Source organism: Aulonocara stuartgranti (genome assembly GCF_965226115.1).
Source record: "Aulonocara stuartgranti genome assembly, chromosome: 10".
Classification (NCBI taxonomy): Eukaryota; Metazoa; Chordata; class Actinopteri; order Cichliformes; family Cichlidae; genus Aulonocara; species Aulonocara stuartgranti.
Window position 1 is genome coordinate 2,631,011 of NC_138946.1, and position 7,756 is coordinate 2,638,766.

Consider the following 7,756-nt stretch of genomic DNA (forward strand, 5'->3'; position numbering starts at 1 on the left):
TATATCTTATGTAATGTCATTATTTAGTTCTAATGATGAAGAAAAAATAGTTAAACTGAAATAGGCTGTTTTACAGCTGATCAAAACTTTAGGACCACACCTCCAAAAAAACTCGTAAAGTCCCCAAAACAGAAATCAAAGTTCCAAACATGAACTCAGTAATGAGTAGTTCCACCGTTATTGTTGATAGGGTTAGGGTTAGAAAAGACACCTTATTCTGCCGCCTGTTACAGAAACCCTGATTTGTAGATCCATCATTAAACACCTCATGTACATTCAAGTACAGTTGGACTTCCTCTCAATGCACATTACCATTTGACTGGTAATGTGCATTGAGTACTGCAGCAGTCAAGTAAGAGAGAGAAGCCTTTTTTCTTTTTCTCTTGTTCATCATTTGGAGAGTTGTCCTTTGTTTGTCTTTTTTTTTCACTTGGGGAAGAGTAGGGAGCGTTAAAGATTTTACATGTTGGTTTGGAACTGCTCATTGCTCACCAAACATTAAAGCTTTGGTGTAAGTACAGATATGTTACACATGCATTGCAGATAACCATGCTGTAAAAATGCACATCAATTTTAACAAATCTATGAATGAGAGCCAAAATCTTTTTTAAATAATACCTTGTAGCTGCTGCTTCAACTTTTCAGTCTCAGTCATCTTGCTCTCCAGCTCTCTCAGCTTTGCTTCATGGTCTAAAGAAAAGAAGAGAGTGACCGAGACTTGCTTTTGCAGCTAACAGACTTTGATACTATTGCAGTACAGATCTAAATCAGTCAGAACAAGATTAATATTTAAATAACAACAATAATGATAACATTTAAAACACACGTATTCAGTGAAGCCATTAAATGCCTGGGAGAGTGCTAAGATCACACCCTTGGTGACAGGAACAACATCTCCTGCAAGTTTAGGTACTGGATTTGTCAGCGCAGGCTGTGACCTACGAGATACCAATGACTGTTTGATGGAGTGAAGAAGAGAGTGAAAAATATTTGAAGCAGTGGCTTGGCATCCCTCCTAACAGAATCTAGATCAGATCAGGGCAACTTCAGCTTTACTCCCATCTGTCTTGGAGGAGTTCAAGGTGGTTGAGTGCTGAGTGACTACCATACTAAAAGATTTAGAGAATGAGATGGTCAGAAGTGCTAAGGGTAAAATTAACACCCTAACATATAGTGTATTATATTTAATACCTACACTTTTTCAGACTTCTACATCATCAGTGGGATATTTATTTTCAGTGAAAAAAATTAAAATAGTAATAATGATAATTAAAAACTAATAATAAAATAAACTACAAAAATACATTTTTCAGCAATGAATTGCTAAAACAACTCCAGATGGAGCAAATATGATACAAATTCAAATCCATATGTGTTAGGGTCCCTGGGTCGTTGACCCAGTGTTTTTGTGTTTTTGGTTCTTTGATTTTGTTATTTCATTATATTCTAGCTTTGCTTTATGGGTTTTAGGATTACTCTTAGTTTAGGTTCTCTGGGTGGGTTTGGTTAGAGTTTTAGTGTTCTGGTTTTCTGTCTGTGTTCCATGTTGCTGTCTCCCCTTTCTGCTGTATCCCCACATCCAGTCAGTGTCTCTTCCCTTTTGTTATAGTGCCTGCCCGTGAGTCTGTTATGTTTCCTGTTTTACTTTGAAAGTCCATGTCTGATGTTAATGTGTCTGGTTTTGCTTCCTCTTGTCTCGTTAGGCCTGATTTGCCCCAGCTGTGTTTCCCTCCTGTTACCCATTCCCTGATTGCTCCCTCTGTGTATTTAAGCCCTGTGTTTCTTAGTGTCTGTGTTGCGATCTACCGTTTACTTTGCTGTGTGTTTTGCCCATCCACCGGTGTTAGTTTATTTTGAGTTTTTTCTAGTTATGTGATGTTTGCGTTCAGCATTAAAGCTGTTTTGGTTTAAGTTCTGTCTCCGGAGTCTGCACCTTGGGTCCAATTCCTGCCTGCACACAGCTACACTTAACAATATGTACATATTAACTCAGTCATTCATTTATTCATTGTAAGAAGGTTCAATGAACAAACAGGAGGTTCATTTTTTTTTTAAGTTACTTTTTCTGGCAGTTATTTCATAATTCAGGCTTTTAAGGGTTCACAACAGGCCACAAAGGGGCAGCAGACACTGCAGTAAGGCTGGAAGAAAGCCTGTACTGGGCAGCAGGGGCTGGGAACTGCTCATTTTCACCAGTTGAACAGGGTAAGTGGGGAGGAGAGCACAGAAATGATACAGGCAGCAGTGGAGTTACAGGAGGAAGAGGTGCAGTGGGAAAGGGCTGTTTCAAAGCAACCCAGGGGAATGTGGACCCGATTTGATCTCCTAAAAAAAACAAGAGTATTATGGGCTGATTTCTGGCACCTTTTGTCACGGTCCTGGGTCTTATGGCCCAGTGTTTTGAGTTTTAGTTCATTTTGATGTTTATAGTATGTTTAAGCTCATGTCTCCTATGTTCATTTGCTTATTAGATTCCCCTTGTGTATCCAAGCCCGATAAGTCTCCCTTGTCCTTCATGTCTGCGTTTCTTATGTTGTCATGTTTGCATTTCTTTATGTTTCCCCATTTTATTTTGAAAGAGGTCCTGTGTTCCTGCATTTTGTTTTACTCTTCCCCTGTGGCGTTGTTATGTTCATGTTGATCTACTGTGCCTTTCTGTTCCATGTTTCAGGTCCCTATGTTCTGTCTCCCCGAGTCTGTTAAGTTCACATGTCTTGAGTTCCGTCAGTGTTTCCTGTTTTACTTTCAGTCTGTTCTATGTTAATGTTTCTAGTTTATCTTCCCTTGCCTCGTCCTGCTTAATTACTCTCAGCTGTGCTCTCCTCCTGTGGCTCATTCCCCTCGTTATCCCTCAGTGTATTTAAGCCCCATGTTTCTCTTTGTCAGTGTTGCGTCCTCCCTCATAGCTGTGTGATTTTTCCCTGTGGCTCCTTGTGCTTTAGTTTTCCCAGTTTAGTTTATTTTGTATTGTTTTTCGTGTCCCACTTCACGCCAGCAATAAAGCTGTGTTTTTTGAGTTTACCTTTTGACTCTGAGTTTGCGTTTGGGTCCTACTCTTGCCTGCACACAGCCGTATTGTGACACCTTTCCTCATAAGCTTTCTCTTGAGGTCAGTGAACAACACACTTCCCTTCTTCCACCTCTCCACCTCTGAGTTGATTGAGCTTGAGAGGTTCTGCAAAGGAGAATGCATGTAGCATCATACTCAAAAAGACCCGAGGCTGAACTGATTCAACAAATAACTGAGCAAAAGAATGTCATTGTGGGGTACTGTGTGCAGGATTTTGAGTTGAAAATGAGTTTAATTCATTTTTGAATAAGTCTGTAACCAGAGGTGGGAAGTAACAAAGTACAAATACTTCATTACTGTACTTCCTAAATACCTACATTTTCAGGTATCTACTTCATCTGAGTAGTTTTTTTCTGACTACTTTGTACTTTTCCTCCCCAGATTTTTGAAACACGTTTCTGTTCTTTCTACCCCCTAAATATTCAAAATGAAATTGTGACTTTTGCTTTAACCTATTTCAGGGGAGTTGCTATTTTGTCACCATGAACCTCAAAACATCAAACCAATTTGAATCTAAACAGGAACACAGAAAAGGCTTGTTTTTCCTCACAACACCAGAACACTGCAGGTGTCCATAAGTTGCAGTATTTCTATCACACAAACTGTTTGTGTGCAGTTTGTCTCACAGTGTGTTGCTGCTAAAGGTCCAGCTGCTGTATTTCACATGGAGAGAAAAGAAAGGAAGATTACATCAAGTGCAGCAGAGATTCATATGAATTTTAGCTGATGATGCCGAGATTCTGACTGCATTCCACCTTCAGACTAACTTTATATCGTCTAGAAAAAAAGACAGCACAAACAGCATAGTGTCAGTGTAGATTGATGGGGTTTTTTTGGTTTTGATCTACTGCTGAATATTTTTATAGAATCGTTTTTCTGTTTTAGCCTCAGCTATGTTGACATAAAGGCATCTGCTGTGATGCTTACACATTAGATAAAGTCTCGAAAGTGTCAGCTTTCTTTTTATAGTTATACAAATATGCAAATGTACAGATCTATGATCTGAATTATACTATTGACAGACTGAGGCTGACAGTTACACAATCATACCAAAACGCTGTCCTGATACTTTCCACTTTCCACTTTCTCTTTTGTATCACACATACTGAGACAATATTCGGGATGAATAACCAAGAAAACAATTTATTCAGTTTAGAGGTTTACACATCATTATAATCACAGAGCCCGCTTCACTTGAATTGTCCACTTGATGGCGCAGTAGAGCAAATGAATCATCACAATGCTTCGAACCATGAGTCGACCAATTGGGTGGAAAGCTTCAGTTCATCATGAGCAGGGGTGCTCACACTTTTTCCGCATGTGAGCTACTTATAAGATGACCAAGTCAAAATGATCTACCCACTACAAAAATCCAAAACATATACTTATTTATAAATATATTGAGGATTCTTTATATCTATAATGTATATACATGCATAACCGCAATATCCAATATTTCACAACACAATTAACAATGTAAATTTTTTTTGTCATTACCTGTCATTTTCCGTGAACAGTTCGAAAATGCCGCTCCACATTTCCCTTCTTTGGCATTGCGATGGTAGCCTGGCAGATGAAGCAAACGCACTTCGAAAATGACATCGTGGAAAAAAAAAAGTCCTCCTCCCATTCCGTATGAAAGTGATACGTTTTTGTCTTCTTACTTGGTCCAGCTCCCTCACTCATTTTTAACCCTTTCTTAGGTTTAAGAGAAGAAACCGAGAGCTAAAAATTGGAGTTAACTCGCTGACTAGCTTGTCAGTTTTACTACACTTCGCGCCGCTGTTTGCGCATGCGCAGCGACCTAAGCGTCAGAAAAAATCTGATGTCATCTGACTGGCTTCCCTGTATCAATCAAGTGACGGGATGGATGATAGGCTGGCATCTATTTTTTTTTAATGCCATGCGATCTACCAATACTACCTTTGCGATCGACGTATTGAGCACCCCTGATCATGAGGTTTCATCTCACCATCACTAACAAAAACTAAGAATACAAAACACAACTACGCAGACAAAACACAGCAAGATAAAGGTAGATCACGACAATGACAAACTGAAACAAAGGGCTTAAATACATAGAGGGAGCAATCAGGGAATGGACAACAGGAGGGAAGCACAGCTGGGGCAAATCAGAACTGACGAGACCAGGAAGCGTAAACTGAACACACTGAGATAAGACAGAGACCTTCGAAGTAAAACAGGAAACACATAACACAGACTGAACAAAGACACAGACTCACAGGCAGGCACTACAGAGGGAACAGAGACGTGGGACCAGGGCAGACACAGACACTGACTGGACATGGGGATATAGCGGACAGGAGAGACAGCAACTAAGGATTACACAGAGACAAACCATAAGACATGACTCTAACAAAAACCCAAAGACTAGAAATTATAAATAAGATAATAAACTCAAAAACCCTGGGTCAACGACCCAGGCATCCTAACAGTAATGATCTGCTAGAAGGTGTGGGGGGGCCACAGCCCCGTCCTCCAGGGCATGAAGCAGATATGGAGGAGATCAAAACTCAGTTTCTTTCTTTTTCTTTAATCTGAGTACAATTAAAAACAACAACAACAACAACAACAACAACAACAACAACAACAACAACAACAAAAAACAGTTAAACAGTTTGTATTCCCATCTACTGATATTATTTTATTATTATGTTAATAAAGCAGGTTGGTTCAGTTAGCTTTGCACAAAAATAGAAACTTCCTTCAAAGAGATTATTTTACTTTCTTAGCTTGAGTACATTTCAGAGCCTTCACTATTACTTGAGTAAATGAGTTAAATCAGTACTTCAACTTTTACTGGAGTATTCTTCTGTGATTACTTTTACACCAGGTGTAACAGGATACACAGCTTCCAAATGTTCAGCTTTGGTCATTCCACGTTTTCCATTCCAAGTATTTTCCCAAAATCTTGGGGATCATCAACATATTTTCTGGCAAAACTGAGACGAACCTTTATGTTCCTTTTACTCAGCAGTGGTTTTTGTCGTTGAACTCATGCAGGACATTTTTGCCCAGTCTCTTTGTTGTGGTGAACTCGAACACTGAACTTAACCTCTTGGATGAGTCGTCGCTGCATCCTTGGGGTAATTTCCCAACACTTAACCACTGTTCAAAGGTTTGTCATTTGTGGGTAAATGCTTCTATTTTACACTCAATATTCAAATTTTAGATATGTATAGTTTATTTTTTCATGGCATATTTATGGAATTGTGTTAAATTAGTGACTGTAATTTTACAGTCTTAGTGTGTGGAAAAAAGAACTTTGTTGAGCTTGAAGTATTCTTTTGATCATTAGAAAATGATCTAATGGGTTGGCTGGAAGACTGTTTACTTAGCCTGGCAGGGCGAAGGACACTGTCTCAGCTGAACTCTGGACACGCACACACACATACACACTGATATGCACACACTCATCCCCCTCCCTTTCCAAACGCCTTCGATGCTTGTTTCCTGCGGGGGAACACGGCCGGTCTGTGCCCAAGCTGGAATGGTAGCGCTGGGCAGGGCGGCTGCTGTGTTCGCTTCGGATTACTCCTCACCCCCCACCCAACCCTGTGGCTTATTATGTCTTTCGTAACGTTGTGCTGTGGACATTTATGTGCTTTTTGTGCAGAGGAGTTTTTTTGCTTCCTGTTCTCATGCTGTCCTACCACGGGAGCCCAGCATGAGAAGGGGTCTCTTTTTTTCCTCTTGTACTTTCCCATTGTAGTGTACATTTCAGTGCTTTTTCTGTAACGCTACCGATCTCCGACTTGTAACCCCATGTGATGTCTGTGTTGTGTGTATAAGGTCGGGGGGGGGGGGGGGTCCCATTTCAATGCAGGGCAACCTGCATGTGGCGAATAAAGCTTGGATTGATTGATTGTTTGATTGAAAAGAAAATATTCTCAGCCATCCCACAAATGTGCCGTTATGTGCAGAAACACTAATAATTACTTCTATTTACTTAGACTCTTTCAAGTTAACTTCAATAATATGTTCCTGTCGGTGTGCTTTTAGAGCCCAATCCCATGAATTAATGCTTCAATTTTGAATTTGAATTTATTTATTTAAAAGGGAAAGTGCAGTTTAACATAGTCCAAGTACAAAGCATGAAACTGATGTAATGCACATAAGTTTATAGCTGTTGCTATAAATTAATGTGATTAATGTATGAACAGGCTGTGTAGATAGGCTTTTAAGGTGGCAAATCTTAAACCCTAATTTAATAGTGCTGGGACCAGTATTTTTACATTGTACTATGCATGCTTCCCTTCGTGAATATTATTAGAAAAAGAAGGGTACATTTTCAGTGCTTGACAAAATTGTATTTGCTCCATTTTGCAACGTGAAGAATCAGCCAACATGAGTGAGCCAACTGATGAAAGAAAAAGAATCTAATTTTCTAAATTTCTTTTTTCAGGACTTAAAAAATTAAAAAGTACCTGCTGACTTTGTGGTTGGCATCAGTTTGTCAAACTCCAGAAGTATGAGGAAGTGTCCTACAGTGGCATCAGTTCCGGTCACCCTTTCACAAACAAATATCCTGCACTTGTTTTCTGTAGTCACAAAACTGAATTTAGGATTTCTGCCCAAAGCTAATAGTGACATTTCGACCCAAACAGCTGTATTTCTTGAGTGTCAGCTTCAGAGCTGCACAACATGTTGATTACCACAGCTCAA

The 7,756-nt window shown here is 39.6% G+C and overlaps 1 protein-coding gene across 1 annotated transcript in view; it reads right to left on the minus strand.

The window, feature by feature from the left end:
• LOC309715203 (uncharacterized protein) overlaps positions 1-5,085 on the minus strand; it is a 56,008-nt gene extending 50,923 nt beyond the window's left edge. The window contains exons 1-2 of the mRNA XM_082548114.1: positions 4,568-5,085; positions 619-690 (exon numbers count right to left, since the gene is read on the minus strand). The gene's annotated coding sequence lies outside the window, so the exon portion shown is untranslated. The remainder of the gene's footprint in view (positions 1-618; positions 691-4,567) is intronic.
• Positions 5,086-7,756: the final 2,671 nt, after the last annotated feature.